At 42.4% G+C, this 16709-nt stretch overlaps 1 protein-coding gene across 10 annotated transcripts in view; it reads left to right on the plus strand.

The window, feature by feature from the left end:
• TBL1X (transducin beta like 1 X-linked) overlaps positions 1 to 16709 on the plus strand; it is a 262884-nt gene that overhangs the window by 155334 nt on the left and 90841 nt on the right. For all 10 annotated transcript variants that reach the window (XM_061627078.1, XM_061627077.1, XM_061627081.1 and 7 more), the window contains one exon: positions 10961 to 11068. The gene's annotated coding sequence lies outside the window, so the exon portion shown is untranslated. The remainder of the gene's footprint in view (positions 1 to 10960; positions 11069 to 16709) is intronic.

Genomic DNA, 16709 nt, shown 5'->3' on the forward strand with positions numbered 1-16709 from the left:
GTTTTCAATTGTTGTAAACCAGCCAGAGAGCTTTGGCTAGGAGGCGGTATATAAATGAATGAATGAATGATCCAAAAAGCACAGATAAAAATACCCTATGATTTTGGTGCAAGAAGATAATTGAAAATAACAGGGCATTCTCATCTGAATTAGAAGAGTAAAAAGCAGATTACAAGCGGCCAAAAACAGTAGTACTAGAAATTAAGACATGGACAGAGAATTTAAAAGTCAGTAACTCCCCACCCCAGCAAAAGCAAGAGAGGTGGGATGATTATTAGATAAGGACAAAGTATAATTAAATAAATAAATAAAAAAGAATAACAAAAGCTGACCTAAAAGGAAGAAGTGGAAGAATTAGAAGGCAGAATTATTGGAAATGTGCAGTAAAGATGAGAGAATCAATAGGCCAATCAATTTTTTTTTAAAGTGGGAACTGGATCACGAGGGCAGATAATTTAATATCTGGTAACGTAACTGGAGAAAAATAAGGAACATCAGACACACATTTGTTTCTGGCCTCTGACTACTGTTGGAGATATCCAGACAGGATGGGGCTGGGCTACTGCTGGAGCAGAGGTGTCAAGTGGCAAGTAACTTTTGTGTAGCAAGTAACTTTTTAAAGGTAATATTTAACAAGCTCGATTTAGGGCGTAATGCAACTCGTATTTACACTGGGCTGAGGGGAGTTGGATATGGCGGATCCCCTGGCTGAGCCCAGACCCTTCCCGCTCATTCATAGGTCCACTGCGGCACCCACTCTCATTTTCAAGCATTGGCATACTCAGGGGCGAAGGGATGGAGGGATGAGGGCATTGGTCCCAATGATAATTCTATCCCCCTCATTAAATTTTCCATCAGTCCCCAAATTTCTAGCATTGCAATAACTTAAAACTTCAGTTGAGCTTTTAGAACCATAGTTTAGGCATCCAAAGAGAGGGGCAAGGTAATGTTACCAAAGGGAGTGCAAACACAACAAATGTAAGAGTTAAAAATGTGAATGAAGTGAACACAAATCTTGATGGATGGGAAAGGGACTTGGGAAGCTTATGGATTTGCAATTGGAGGCAGGAAAGCAGGAAGAACAGCATTGTTATGCACTGCAGAGCATCTTCCCTGATCCTGTAGTGCTCAGCCAGCCTCTGGAGGTGGTGGGTGTGCCTAGGCTTTTGGGCCTCAACTGTGCAGCAGCCTCCCTAGCCCAGGGCAGGACTTGAGAAGAAGCAGAAAGGTGAGTGAGCTGGCTTTCCAAGGCCCAGGAATCTAATGAGACCTTACTAACTTGGCCCAGGCTATGGGGAGCTATAATACTGTGTGTCTGGGATGCATTTCTTCCCTAGTTTGTTAAAAACAAAGTTGAAAAATAAATTATTTCAATACTTTCAAGCTGGTTCCATTTCAGAATGGTTTTGAAGAGTATAATGTGTCTAGGGCCTTAGTTGCAACAGTTTTAGACCTCTTCCCAATTGCAAATGATTATTATAAACAATTCACCATATTTAACTTTTCTCATGGAAACTTGTATACTACCAAAATAGGGTATGTGAGATTTGCTGGTAGAGCCATCAAAAGCAGTGCTAACTGGCTGGCCCAGAGATTGTGTGCTTATTCAGTTAATTCTAGCATCTGTAGTTCAGAGAGATGTATAATAATGTGACATGCTGTCAAGCATTTCCTTATTAAAAATGATGTTTTTAGGTATTAATTTATTTTTTAAAGTGAAACCTCTTAATTGCTTTCCTATCACCAATTGGGCCGCCTTACAAGATCAGCCACACAGGACCTCCTCTCGGTCCCACCAGTCAAAACAGCTAGGCTGGTGCGGACCAGAGAGAGGGCGTTCTCGATTGTGGCCCCCACCCTCTGGAACTCTCTCCCTTACGACCTTCGACATGCCTCCTCCCTGTTGAATTTTTGCCGAACTTTAAAGACCTGGCTATTCAGGCAGGCCTATAGGAACTTGGGGGTGGAGTAGTGATTTTGATGTTTTAATTGATGTTTTGATGTTGGATTAATTGATGATTGTGTTTTGATTATATTGTATTTTAATTATTGTTGTGAGTCGCCTAGAGTGTCCGTTAATTCGGACAGATAGGCGACCAACAAATAAAATTTTATTATTATTATTATTATTCCTGTCATGGTAGCTGAGACCTGGATAGTTAGTTCCAGGAAGCAGCTGCCTCAGGAGAACTGAACTCACAGTTCACAAGCTTCCTAAAACATTGTACCTGTACAAGGAAGCCTTTCCATCCATGTACACTTTATATGCTGCAGGACTCACCTTTGGTGCATCTACAGCTGTGTGTGAAAATTTATTCTCAACTTTGACACATGTGCTGATACCATACAGGCGTTCAAAGCTTCATCGGGGAAAAGCAAGTTTAGTAATCTTGGCTCCTGAAAGCAACATATCTGAAGGAATTTAAAGTGAACAGTTCCTCTGCAAGTTTGCAGAGAAATAACGGCATGTTAGACTTTATTAACAATTCGACTTCCGGGAAGGGTGACTTAGCCTGTGCCTGCTTTTGAGACGGGCTCCTGCCTCAAAAGAAGCTTATTCAGATATATCAGTCAGATTTTTTTTTCTTTTTGACTGATTAAACTTCTCCCGGGTAGGGAGAAACGAAGAGATTAACCTCAAAGCCTATTTTTGTTGGGACGACCAGATCTCATTAATTTATGGGACGAGGTCCAGCCGACGAAGGTGGGACGGATTTTCAACAACAAGCTCTATCTGATAAAGCGAACGTTCATCTTATCTTCTAAGAGAGAACGCACTAACAGGCAAGCACCCTTCTTTCTATATTTTTCTTTTACTTGACTTAAATTGTTGCTGTTTAAAAGAGATTTGCCAGATTGATCGGTTTTTGACATCTCACTGGGGAGCTATAACTTCTCTCTGCTACTCACTAATTAATAGCTTATCTCTGTTTTTGTTGCAAAAAGCTGTCCTGGATTTGCATTCTAAAGATACACACAGAAGAGGGATTTCTATTCCAGATTTTTATTTTGAAGAATATTATATTGTCTGAGACTACTCTCTTTTTGGTCTATTTTATTTTGACGAATCTGTTTCCTGACGACCGCCATTAATTGTTTCGATCCTGGGAACTGCATTTTGTTTACTTAAGCATGGAGAGATAAGGCTGTCTGCTCTGTTTATACTGTGATGTCACCAAGTTTGGAGTATTAACCCAATTGTTGCTGAAATAAGAAGTGGTTTTCCTATATTTTTCTTTTAAAATGGCAATTAAGAAAGTGGCTGAGAATCTGGAAATAACTATGTTTCAGAAAATAATGGATGAGATTGAGATAACGAAACAAAACCTGCGACAGGGTTGTAAGGAGCTGAAAATTGAATTGAGTAAAATGAAGCAGGAGATTAAAGATATAGGGGTCCCTGTGAGAGAGGTGACCCTGGAAGGGGTCCCTGTGAGAGAGGAGACCCCGGAGATTGGAACAAACGTGGAACAGGAAAAAGATTTGGAGTCTATGGACTTTAGAAACAAAATCTATTGTTTGGAGACACAGGAGATTAAAGACATAGGGGTCCTTGTGAGAGAGGAGACCCTGGAGACTGGAACAGGGGTCCCTGTGAGAGAGGAGACCCTGGAGACTGGAACAGGGGTCCCTGTGAGAGAGGAGATCCCGGAGATTGGAACAAACGTGGAACAGGAACAAGATTTGGAGTCTATGGACTTTAGAAATAAAATCTATTGTTTGGAACTCAATGTTATCTCTGAAGAAATTAATGAAGATTCTAGAGATAAAGTTATCAATGGCATGGATAATCTTCTGGACTGGAATGATGTGATGGAGCCCAATATAGAGAAAATCTATGGAATTAACTGCAGCCATGTGACAATGGAAAAACTTTCAAGAGATGACCCAGTGTATTTTGAAAAAAAGAACAGAGATATGATTTTACAGCAGTATTTCAGCAACCTATTCAGAATGGATGGCAAGAAAATATTTGGGATAGAGGTAATTCCCATCAGACTCTTACTATATGACTATGGCTTTGACAGCAAGATTATTATGGAATACTGATAATGGAAGATTGGATACTGAAATTACTGGACTTAACAAGACTACTGAAGATGGAAGATGGAAAATGGAACTAATAGGGATAATAGAACAATGGCTACTGAAATTACTGAACCTAACAGATTCTGATGTGATGGATTAATTGAAATGTTTATTTTGACTATGGTTATGACAATAAGATTATCATAATTAGTAATGAGATGGATTAATCGATATGCTTATCTGGAAAAAAAAATTGATAGATATATTTCTTAAAGAATTGAAACCTCTCTTTGACTTTTTGTGGAAAGAATAAAGTAATGTTTATGAGATTTGGTGATTAAGTAAGATAACTACTGGAGGAAAGTGATTTTATAATATGACTTAAGAGACAGGATTGTTATATATTATAGACTTATAACTGATTTGATCTTTGACAAATGGGAAGTCAATATTTTACTCTTTATTTTTTATTTTTGTTTTTTTTTTTCTTTTTTTTTTTTTAACTATTTTTGATTTTGTTTTTTGTCTTTGAATGTTTTATGATTTCGTCTTGTATGTTTTATGAAAATCTGAATAAAAATTATTGAAAAAAAAAAAAAAAGACTTTATTAACAATTCAGATAATGATAGCAGAATGACTTGCACAATATACATTTACTTCCTAGTCACTGATATGTAGTTTATGGAACTATTTTGCATATGGAAAATATTGTATTTTAAATTGATTTGCTTTTTTGTAAACTTCACAAGCCATAGTTCCTAATTAAAGTGCATAAATTGGGGTTTATTTTTGTCATTACCTATGAGAACCTTTCTCCCAGAAACCTCTCTTATAGTGACCAATGCCCCAACCCTTCTGCCCCCCTTTTTTGTCTCTGCCCACCTAATGAAAGTTGTCTTGCTACAATCCTTTGCATATTGGTACACTGTATATTTTACTCTGATTGGTAACATCCACATTAGAATACTTTGGGCTTGTTGACATCAAATCTAACTGGTTTCCAGAGGATGCTACTTAGTCTGGGGGATTATAGGTTGGCTGTTGGATCCTTTCAAGAAAAGCAGACTTAGCCTTTAAAAAAAAATTGTCGTTTTTGACTACTGTCAGAGAGAGAGAGAGAGAGAGAGAGAGAGAGAGCAACATTTAGTTTAAGCTACTGTTTTAAGGCTTTTTCTCACATGTACATCAAAGATGCTTTATGTGTACATCTAGAAATGTAATGTGGGTGACAAACAGCTGTATCATTCAGGTAACACTTGGAGCAATGATTGGCCACATTTGCCTGACAATTTACACTCAGTGAGACAACCCTAAATAACCCTTAGCTGTGTATATGTAAATGTGAGTTTAGGGTCCAGTTTTGTTTACAGTGATGGGCAGGCAAGAAGAACATACTTGTATGATGTTGCATGCACCTATTGTGCCTTCTAAACAGGGTCGGCTCACCTGAATGTGCATTGTTATCTTACTCGTAGTTTGGAGCCAGAGGGGCAGAGGAGTTTAGTACACTTATGCTAACATTGGGCATCTTAAAGGCCTGGTTTAAATAACATGATGGGCACATACAATGCCCATAGCACAAGCAAGTTCTTGCCTGTCCAGTGGCATGTTGTGCTGTATGGCAAATGGTAGTAGCTGCATGGGCCCACCCTCCCACATTTCCACTGCTGCCTACCAGCTGCTGTTGCCATACTACTGTGTGAAAGTTTGTTCCACAGTTTTGCAGCTAGGAATTTGAAGCAGCCATAATAATACTGTGTGTTCTCAGAAGGAAAAACACAGTGTAGCTGTATAGTGCTTTGCTCACAGCTCTGTGTATGTGTGTGGGTGTTCTGGACTTCGAGCATTTTTTTAAAACAACAACTTTGTTTTAATTTTTCAGCTTCATGGCATGAAGATAAAATGCTGTAGTTTGCCATGGATTGTCATATTCATGGATGAATTAGAGGTTATACTTTGGGGTAATGTTTATGAATATTAAAACTATTCATCATTTCAAAAGAATACAAAACATTCATTTTATCATTTGACATGGATCTCCTTGTTTTGAGAAACTGAAATATGAATCCGCATAACTGTGTGTGTGTGCTCCTGTGTGTCCCATTTAGCATTACATCACCTGTACTGGTGTTACTGCTCTGATGGCCATTTCTTCCAGGGATTGCAACCTTGTTCCCTAATGAATACTTCTGTGTGCTATGAATCAACCCCTTGATTTGTCTGATCGCAAGAAGTTTTCTTGATTTGTAGTAGCATCTAGTACATTTGGAGTGTTTCCAGAATGGCAATTATGTTTTCCACTTGGCAGTGGAAGGGAAGATAAAAGGTTAATGATGTTCAATTTATATAGAGGGAGTTGTTACTTTATAATCTGTTTCCTGCCTTCATCCAAGAATGGTCACACTTATGCAGCCAAAAAGGCACTATCCATGCACAAAAAGGGGATGCATCAGCAGATGTGGGGGAACCCTGAGGTTTGCAGACATATGAAAAGCCTTTAGGGGGAAAATAAACCCTGAGGGGGTTGGGAATTCCAAAATATCCCAACGAGCATTGTGCATGCTCAGCAGTCACAAATTGCTGACTGACTGTGGAAAGGGAAAAATGGACAGTCGGGGTGGGGGAATGGAATGGGGCATTCTGAAAAAGGAGGACAGAGGAAGAGACATACAGATATTAAAGGGATAGAAAGATTGGCTGCATCTCTACCGTGAAGCCAGTCTGAAGCCATGACTGTTTAAAATGGTATAGTACTACTTTAAATAGTGTAACTTTCATGGAAGTTTTTAGATATATTTTTATAATTGTTATATTCTTTTTGTTTTGTATATGATTCATTTTGTTCTCATGTTATATATATTGTTTAGATATTTATTGTTTAGATATGTTTACTTAAAATGTGAACTATTGTTTTTATTATGTAGAATTTATATTGATTTTTTATGTTGTAAACCGCCCAGAGAGCTTCGGCTATGGGGCGGTATACAAATGTAGTAAGTAAGTAAGTAAATAAATAAATAAATGTGTGGTGCGTATCTGGCCATTGTCTGGAAAGGTTCACTGGCCTGGCTTAGCACAAATGGGTGGACTCCACAGAGAATATCCTCTCTCCAGATTAACCATGAGCTGTAACCAAGGTTTGTTCTACGGTTTATATGTTGTAGTTTGTCCAGGAGATCTAAACAACAAGCCTGGTTCAGATGACACGCTAAGCCACACTATGATTTAGAGAGCACAGAAGCAGAATGACTGGGGAGATGTAAAGCGGCTGCAATGTAGACAGGAATGGTGCAAGAGATTGCGCCTGAGCACCTGCCCCTGCTCTGTGCTTCACCTCCCCTTGCAGCAGCCCTCCCCCTGCTCTCCTTCTGCTGGCTTTCCCTCCCCCTTTGCTGCTGCTTTAGCACCAGCAGCACCAGCAGCACCAGCTAGGCTTTCCTCCTCTTCCCTGCCTACCTTACTCTATGAAGGGCCAAGGGTGTCCATTCTTAGAGTGAGACATTCTAGGCAGAGAGTGCATGCACAGTTGTGGTTTGCTGCTAAGAGAAAACAGTTTAAAATTACAGTAGCTTTCGCCACCATAGTAAGCCATGCTGGCACAGGTACTGTCATGGCCATCCTGCCAAGAATGCCTTGCTCTATAGAAGGATCCCGGTTTGCCCTTTCTAGAGTGAGGCAGGTAGGGAGAGAGGAGGGTGAGGCAAAGTTACCTTGCCCGTTGGACAGACAGCAGAGCAGCAGAGCCAGGCAGCAGAGACAAGTAGTGGTCCCATGGGATACAAATTTGTTGACTCCCTCTATCTGGCAGTTGCATCAGTTTACCTAATGGAAGGGCCAGCCTTGAATATAACTGATTATTAATATTGGAGGTGAGTTGTGGGGTTGAGGTTGCAACAAAGGTCAGTCTGCTTAAATTGCCCACTCAGACCTCCTCCAAGGCCACATCAAGCACTAGTTGCATGGAGAAACGTCACGATCCATTGAATTGCATGCAGACTGGTTGCACTATATAATGTTAAAAAAATAAAAAATTGTCCATGAAATAAGATCAAAGTTAGAGCAGAAATTCTTTGACACTACCTTTTGTTTCTTCATTAACCTCCTCAGCAACACACATGTACACTAGGGATTGTCGGGCCCGATGTGTCTAGGGCAGCCTTTCCCAACCAGTGTGCCTCCAGATGTTGTTGGACCACAACTCCCATCAGCCTCAGCCAGCATTGCCAATGGTCAAGAAGATGGGAGTTGTGGTCCAACAACTTCTGGAGGTACACTGGTTGGGAAAGGCTGGTCTAGGGTATTGTGGACTGGAACTTAATTACAAATTATCCTTTATTTTTGGAGCATTTTAATAAAATAAAAAGCTACTAAAATATTGCAAAGATAAAACTAGCATTTTAGACAATTCCCATTAGATGTGAGTTTTCAGACCATTAAATCTGGAACCACACAATATTTGGAAGAAATCAAAGCTCGAGCAAGTATGTTAATTGTATTTTGTGTTCTTTTAGGTAACTTTTAAAAATTAATGTGCCCTGCAAAGAGAAGTAATGTTAAAATAGCTAGAGACTTACTTTTTCATAGTATTTGCTCTGAGTTGCTGTTAACTTATTTTTTATGGTTCAAAGCACACTTGGAAGTAAGCCCCATCAAATTCAGTGGGATTACTTCCCTATAAATAAGCGTGGGATTGCACTTAGAGGCTCCTGAACATGTGACTTTAAAACATTTTCATCAAAACTTATTTATTTATTTATTATTTGATTTATATCCCACCCTTCCTCCCAGCAGGAGCCCAGGGCGGCAAACAAAAGCACTAAAAACACTTTAAAACATCATAAAAACAGACTTTAAAATACATTAAAACAAAACATCTTTAAAAACATTTTTTTAAAAGCTTTCAAGACATCCTTAAAAAAAGGTTAAAACATTATTTTAAAAAAGGTTTAAAATCATATTAAAAAGCGTCAATTGCAATCAATCAGCTTCAGGTACAAAAAAAATTAATAATGGTGGCATTAAAGCTATTATTCAGAGAGCAGTTTATTGTCAGAAATACAGAAATAATTTGAATAATAACATGGTTGCGGGCACACTGGTTAATTTATTTTTTATTTTAGTCCTTTTTGTTGCAATCTACATTTCAAGATTTTGGGTATAAAACAGATGGTGAGTTATGCCACTTTAAAAAGCCCCCTGCGTTGCTGTGAAACTCTTACCATATACACAGGGTGTATCCAAGGGATATTTTTTTAAAAAATTAACTTTTATTTTTTTTATTGGACAGTTTGTGGAAAATAAATCCAGGGCATATGAGATGTGATATAATTTTCTGATTGATATTTGGTAGTTAGAGGATATTCCAGAGAGAAACCTATTTTTTAAGGATTTAATAATAGAACTAATATTGGGTGTTAGAAACATCTTTAAAACTAATACAGACCTAATGTGTTGCCCAATCAGTTTGCTCTTTGTAAATCTTGATAATTAACATGAGACCTTTTAAAAAAAACTCTTGCAACAATTTGAGGTGATTGATAATGTATTTAAGGATGGATTAGCAGCTAACGGTAGGGAGGGACGGTGACACAGTGATAGAGCACATTCAAAAAGTCTCAAGTCTACTCCCTGGTACCTCCAGGTAGAGCTGGGAAAGATTTCTGTCTGAAAACCTGGAAATCAGTTGCCAATCAGTGTAAAATATATAAATACGCATACACACATAGTGAGATAGATGAGCTAATGATCTTGGTATAAAGCAACTTTCTGTGTTCCTTCATGAGGCCAAAAGTAATTAAGCTACATGCGGCTGATCTCTTACAGAGCTCTATGTCTCTTACAGCACACCACCTTTCAAGTAATTTTCAGTCATCCAATTTTTACGTTATGCAGGTACACGTTGATGGAGTGGCTGACTACATTTATAGCCCACCTTTCTTCCATCATGGAACTCAAAGTGCTATACATGGGATTCTGTTCCCCCCCCCCCAAAAAAACCTGACTAGACTCCGGGCCTGCTTAGCTTCAGCAAGTGACGGCATTATGTGCCCTCAGACCATGCCCTGCTTATACCGAGTCAATTCACTGATCCATCTATTCTATTACTGTTTACTCACAACAGTCAGCTGGACTCGGGTAGAGATTGTTCCCAAGTCTGCCCCATGAATTCCTTCCAGATGGAAAACCTGGGAATTTAATGTAGGCCTTTTTTTTTGGAAAAGAAATCATGTACTGTACTATTGAGCTATGAGATCTCTTCCCCTGACATACGGAACTCTGGCAGCATGGTTTTCTGTACATGCTAAAGTTATCAAAGAAGCCCTGGGCTACATTAGAGGAACCCGTACAATAGTTTCTGTCTGCCCTAGTGTTTCCTTAATTTCCAGGAGAGGTGACGCTGGTGTAAGGAAGTGCCGCAGCATGGGCTTCTCCTGAGGATGCCAAACTTCTTAACTTTACCTGGGTGATACATAGAACAGAGTCATTCTCCAGCAGCTTCTACACAGCCTGTGTAACATAAGGAGACCAGAGGGACCAAACTTGTCTATCCACTTGTCTGTGTTTGAGGGCCTTTTGGGCAAAAGGCAGGATAGAAATAAACCATAATAATAATAATAATATTGACAGTCACAGTGTAATATATAATTTGTTTTGATCTTGTTATTTTGCTGTTGGCTTTTATTTGTCTGTGCGCTACCTTGGTATTTCTTCTTGATGTAAAAGGTGGTATACTACTACTACTACTACTACTACTACTATCATCTACATCATATGAAACCATTTTTTAGAAGAACGTATGAATGGATTCTGATTCCACTTAGGCAACCACATGATGTTAGTAATGGATAGTAAAGTGGAGGAGGGGACATGCATGCTCTTATCTTCCAGTGCAAACTTGATCTCATTGATGATGGCATTCTCTCATTCTAGATTTCTCCACTGTTGAGTGTAGAGATCTCCATGGTAACTCAAACTCCCAACCTCTTCTCAGCAGCCTGCAAGAAGCAGTTTTCAACAGCTCAGAGGTCTCACGACCAGGTAAGCAGAACAATTCAAGAACTGGATTTATATTTGGAATATGCAATTTCTACATCTATTGTATTCCACAATAAATGGAACATAGCATTTAAATGCCTTATCCAGCGTATAAGTGTTTTACAAATTCAAAATTGTAACAATTGCCATTTCTGAGTCTATCCGCCCCCGGAGCCTAATGGAATCCACTGGATTCCTGAATGCCCTGGGGGAGTTCCCAGTAGATAAAGCTGCTGACCCTGTTGACCTTGTCATGCTGTGAAACAGAGAGGCACATCGGGGTCTTGACGCGGTTGTCCCCAAGCACCCTCTCCGGCATTGTGGAGCCCAGCTTGCACCTTGGTACACCAGTGAGCTAAGGACAATGAAACAGGCTGGACGACGGCTAGAGCGCAAGTGGCAAAAGATGTGCTGTGAGGCTGATCAGGCATGAGTAAAGCATCAAAACCGTGCCTACTGTGTGGTGGTGGTGAGGGTGGCGAGCAAGTCCCACTCCTCTGCCTCCATCACATCCTCAAGTAGCCGTCCAGTGGAGCTTTTCTGTATTGTCAGGGGTCTGTTGACATCAATTCCAGGAAATGGAGATTTACACCCTTCGGAGGCCCACTGTGAATTGGTTGCAAGGCACTTTGAGAGTAAAGTTGCTTGCGTCCATAGCAGTCTTGATGCCCTATCCACATCTACTGTAGTCCCCAATGAGGTGTCCAGTGCAACGTCTGCGGCCAGCAATGTGTCCTCTCAATCCTTATTATTATTATTATTATTATTATTATTATTATTATTATTATTATTATTATTATTATTATTTATACCCCTCCATCCTTCCAAAACTGGAACTCTCGGCGGCTTCCAGATAAAAACACATATAATTAAAACATACAGAGTCTAGATTAAAATAAAATTAAACTAATTCCAATATTAAAACCATTCATACTTATAGCTAAAAGAGAATCAAAAAAACAGTCTTAAAATGGAGGAATTAGGCATTAGCAATGCAGTTCCCATCAAGCCCTATCTTTAGCAGCCATCAATACCAAAGGCTTGTTGGAATAGAAAGGTCTTTGCTTGACGCCGGAAGGACTGCAAGGAGGGGGTCATTCTTACATCCCTAGGAAGGGAATTCCAAAGCCTAGGGGCAGGCACTGAGAAGACCCTATCACACGTCCCCACCAGTCGTACTTGAGAGGGTGTGGGTATTGAGAGAAGGGCCTCTCCTGAAGATCTCAGGGCCTGTGCAGGTTCATACAAGGAGATACGGTCTGATAGATAGCCTGGACCTAAGCCGTATAGGGCTTTATAGGTCATCACCAGCACTTTGAATTGTGTTCAGAAACAGACTGGCAACCAGTGGAGCTTTTTTAACAGTGGAGTTGTATGGTCCCTGTAACCCGCCCCAGTTAACATTCTGGCTGCAGCACGTTGAACCAACTGAAGTTTCCAAACAGTCTTCAGAGGCAGCCCTACGTAGAGCGCGTTACAGTAATCTAAGCGGGATGTAACTAAGGCATGTGTTACCATGACCAAATCAGACAGCTCAAGGAATGGGCGCAGTTGGCACACTAATCTTAACTGTGCAAAAGCACTCCTAGCCACTGCCGAAACCTGGGATTCCAGGTTTAAAGCTGAGTCCAGGAGCACACCCAAACTGCGAACCTGTGTCTTCAGGGGGGGGGGTGTAACCCCATCCAGCACTGGCTGTATCCCTATTCCCTGATTCGTCCTACGACTGACCAGGAGCACCTCTGTCTTGTCTGGATTAAGCTTCAATTTGTTCGCTGTCATCCAGTCCACCACTGACACCAGGCACTGGTTTAAAACCGAGACAGCTTCCTTGGAATTAGGTGGAAAGGAGAAATAGAGTTGGGTGTCATCAGCATATTGATGACACCAAACCCCAAACCCCCGGACAACCTTTCCCAGCGGTTTCATGTAGATGTTAAATAGCATAGGGGACAAAACTGAACCCTGAGGGACCCCGCAGGCAAACAGCCAAGGGGTCGAACAGGAATCCCCCAGCACCACCTTCTGGGTTCGTCCCTCCAGGAAGGAACGGAGCCACTGCAAGACAGTGCCCCCAAGTCCCATCCCCACAAGGCTACCCAGAAGAATACCATGGTCGATGGTATCGAAAGCCGCTAAAAGGTCCAGCAGAACCAACAGGGACACACTCCCCCTATCCAGTTCTCTGTGTAGGTCATCCACCAAGGCGACCAAAGCCGTCTCCGTCCCATAGCCAGGCCGGAAACCAGACTGAAATGGATCCAGATACTCTGTTTCATCCAAGAATCCCTGGAGCTGGGAGGCCACCACACGCTCTATTACCTTCCCCAAAAATGGAATATTGGACACTGGCCGGTAATTAGCCATTATAGAGGGGTCCAGGGAGGGCTTTTTTAACAAAGGCCTTACAACTGCCTCCTTTAGACAACCTGGAATTCTGCCTTGACATAAGGAGGCATTAACACTCCCTTCACCCACTCAGCCAGCCCCTCTCTGGCACTTTTTATAAGCCAGGAAGGGCAAGGGTCAAGCAGACATGTGGTGGCTCTCACCTCCAAGAATCTTGTCCATGTCCTTGGGCCGTACAAATTGAAAAGAATCCATCATTACTGGACAGGCAGAAGCCAAAGTTACATCCTCTGAGACTGTATAAATTATAGCGTCTAAGTCGGAGCGGATCTGAGCGATTTTATCTGCAAAGTGCCATGCAAACTCTTGACAGCGGGCTGTTGAGTGGTCCATATTGCCCTCTCGGGGGCCAGGATGTAAAAGACCCCTGACCACTCAAAACAGCTCTGCTGGACAGCTCCTCACAGATGCAATGGTGGCAGAAAAGAAAGATTTCTTTGCTGCCCGCGCTGCCACGGAGTAGGCCTTCAAATAGGCTGTATCCCATGTTTGGTCAGACTCATTCCGAGTCTTCTGCCAACATCGCTCTAGTCTCTGTCTCATTTGTTTCATCACCATCAGCTCCTTGGTAAACCAAGGAGCTAGTTTGGCTCCGCTTCATGAGAGGGGACGCTCAGGAGCGATTGTGTCCACCGCCCTGGCCATTTCCCCATTCCAAAGGTCAACCAGAGCTTCGACAGAATCGCCTGCCGAGGTGACAGGAAAATCCCCAAGGGCCATCAGGAAACCATCAGGATCCATCAGCTCCTGGGGTGGACCATCCTAATTGGTCCCCCACCCCTGCAGAGGTTCCGAGTCTCAGTAAGTCTGAACCCCACCAGGTAGTGATCTGTCCATGACAAAGGAATTGCAGAAAGTTCCTCCACACCAAGATCACCATCATCCCCCTCCACACAGAAAACAAGGTCCAGGGTGTGGCCAGCAACATGGGTGGGACCAGATACTACCTGGGACAGATCCATGGTTGACATGGAGGCCATGAAGTCCGGAGCCACTCCTGACAGGGCAGTCTCGGCATGGATGTTGAAGTCCCCCAGCACCACAAGCCGACGGGACTCCAACATCAACCCCGAGACCACCCCGGCTAGCTCAGGAAGGGAGACTGTTGAGCAGCGGGGTGGGTGGTACACCAACAGAATCCCTATTCTGTCCCAGCCACCCAACTTCAAATACACACACTCACACTATGGACACTGTGGGATAGGGCACCTGGATAGGGAGATAGTATCACGATAGACCACTGCGACTCTACCTCCCCCCGCCCCCAGGTCTCGCCTGCTGCTGAAGAGAGAAACCTGGTGGGCACAGCTGAGAGATATTAACCCCCCAGCTTCATCCAACCAGGTCTCAGTAATCTAGCCAGATCGGCATGCTCATCCAGGATCAAATCCTGAATGGCTGTTGTTTTACCATTCACCGACCTGGCATTCACAAGCAGCAATTTCAACCCGGGGGGACTGTCACCATGACTGTCTTGGCTATTTAAATGGGGAGACAGTTTGAGGGCAACCAGCACTCTGTTGCATACCCCTCTCCCCTGATAGCACAACTGCCTCCCTATTCTGTATCTCCTTCTGCCCTCTATAATCCTAATGGCAGCCCCCTGAATCCCCCTCCCTCCCCTCTTGTGATAAAAACACATCCTACCACTCTAAAACGAGCAAAGGCTTTGTTCTTAAAAGCGAACACCCTACTAGCAGGCCGATATAAACACGTAAAAAAACCATTAAAGTGCTGAGTCAAGGCCCAATTCCTAATCCTAGGTCAGGCCTTAGTTATGATCCTGCAAAGAGCAGGGAATCCCAGAGGCAAGGCCGACGACCAAGCAGCAGAAACCCAAAACAGACAGAGTCCAAAGTCTCCTGTGATGCTCTTGGTAAACTTTCTCTTTTCTAGTGATGGCTGATATTATTATTGTTATTGTTACTGTTATTATTAGATACTCGGCGTCTCCTTCTCCTCTTCTTCTCTTCACTGCCGTTTTGTATCCACGCCAGAGCTTTGCTTGGCTCTGTTATATTATACTGTGCCCAATTCAGTCTCTCACTCAAACAAAACTCTTCCACTGAGATATTCTAGAGGAGTGTCTGGCTTTCACCAGCTACTAGTATCTTACTCAGCTGTAATTGTTGCTGTTGTTGCTGTTACTGGAATCTTTTCTTCTTATCTTCTTTATAATAGCCCAAGCTCTGAATTCCTCTGCTGCCCTCCTCCGGTTGGTATTATCTCCGGAGTCTCATAACAAAAGTCAGCAGGTATAACAAGGCATAACCAGGACAGATAATTAAACTTGCTGTAGTCTTGTTATAGTTGTGTTCTTGATTATATTTAGTTGTAATTTCAGCGCTGCAGAGCCCTCCACCGCGGAGCCCTCATCAAACACGTCCACTGCTCAGGACGCCATCTTTTTTTCTTCCTTGCCCTTCTTGGCTTATTAAAGCTTGCCAAGGGGGTCTGACCGAGTGGATCCAGAGTGTGGTCTATGCGTTGTTGCGGGAGGGAGTGGTTCCAGCCGCCTTGAAAGAGGCGGTGATCTGAACACTCCTGAAAAAGCCCACCCTGGACTAATTGGTTTGTGACAACTACTGACCGGTTGCAAATACCCCCTTTTTAGGGAAGGTGATTAAGAGGGTTGTGGCACAGCAATTGCAGGTACTCTTGGATGAAACAGATTATCTTGACCCATTCCAGTCTGGGTTCAGGCCTGGTTATGGGACTGAATTGGCCTTGGTAGCCTGATTGATGACCTTTACTGGGAGAAGGGCAGGGGGAGTATGACCCTGTTATTCTTACTTGATCTCTCAGCAGCTTTTGATACCATTGACCATAGTATCCTTCTGGGCCAACTTGGTGAGCTGGATATTGGAGGCACAGTTTTACAGTGGTTCCGATCCTATCTCCAGGGTCGCTCTCAGAGAATAGCATTGGGTGACTGTATTTCAGCCCTCTGGCAGTTGTTCTGTGGGGTGCTGCAGGGTACCATCTTGTCCCCCATGCTGTTTAACATCTATATGAAGCCCTTGGGAGCAGTCATCAGGAGCTTTGGGGCAAGGTGTCAGCAGTATGCTGGCAACACCCAGCTCTATTTCTCCGTAACATCTGAATCGGGAGAGGCTGTGCAAGCCCTGGACCGCTGCCTAGACTCGGTGGTGGGCTGGATGAGGGCCAATAAACTGAGTCTGAATCCTAGTAAGACGGAGGCGCTGTGGGTTGGTGGTTCCTGAGTTCGAATAAT

Source organism: Rhineura floridana, chromosome 5, assembly GCF_030035675.1.
Source record: "Rhineura floridana isolate rRhiFlo1 chromosome 5, rRhiFlo1.hap2, whole genome shotgun sequence".
Lineage (NCBI taxonomy): Eukaryota > Metazoa > Chordata > Lepidosauria > Squamata > Rhineuridae > Rhineura > Rhineura floridana.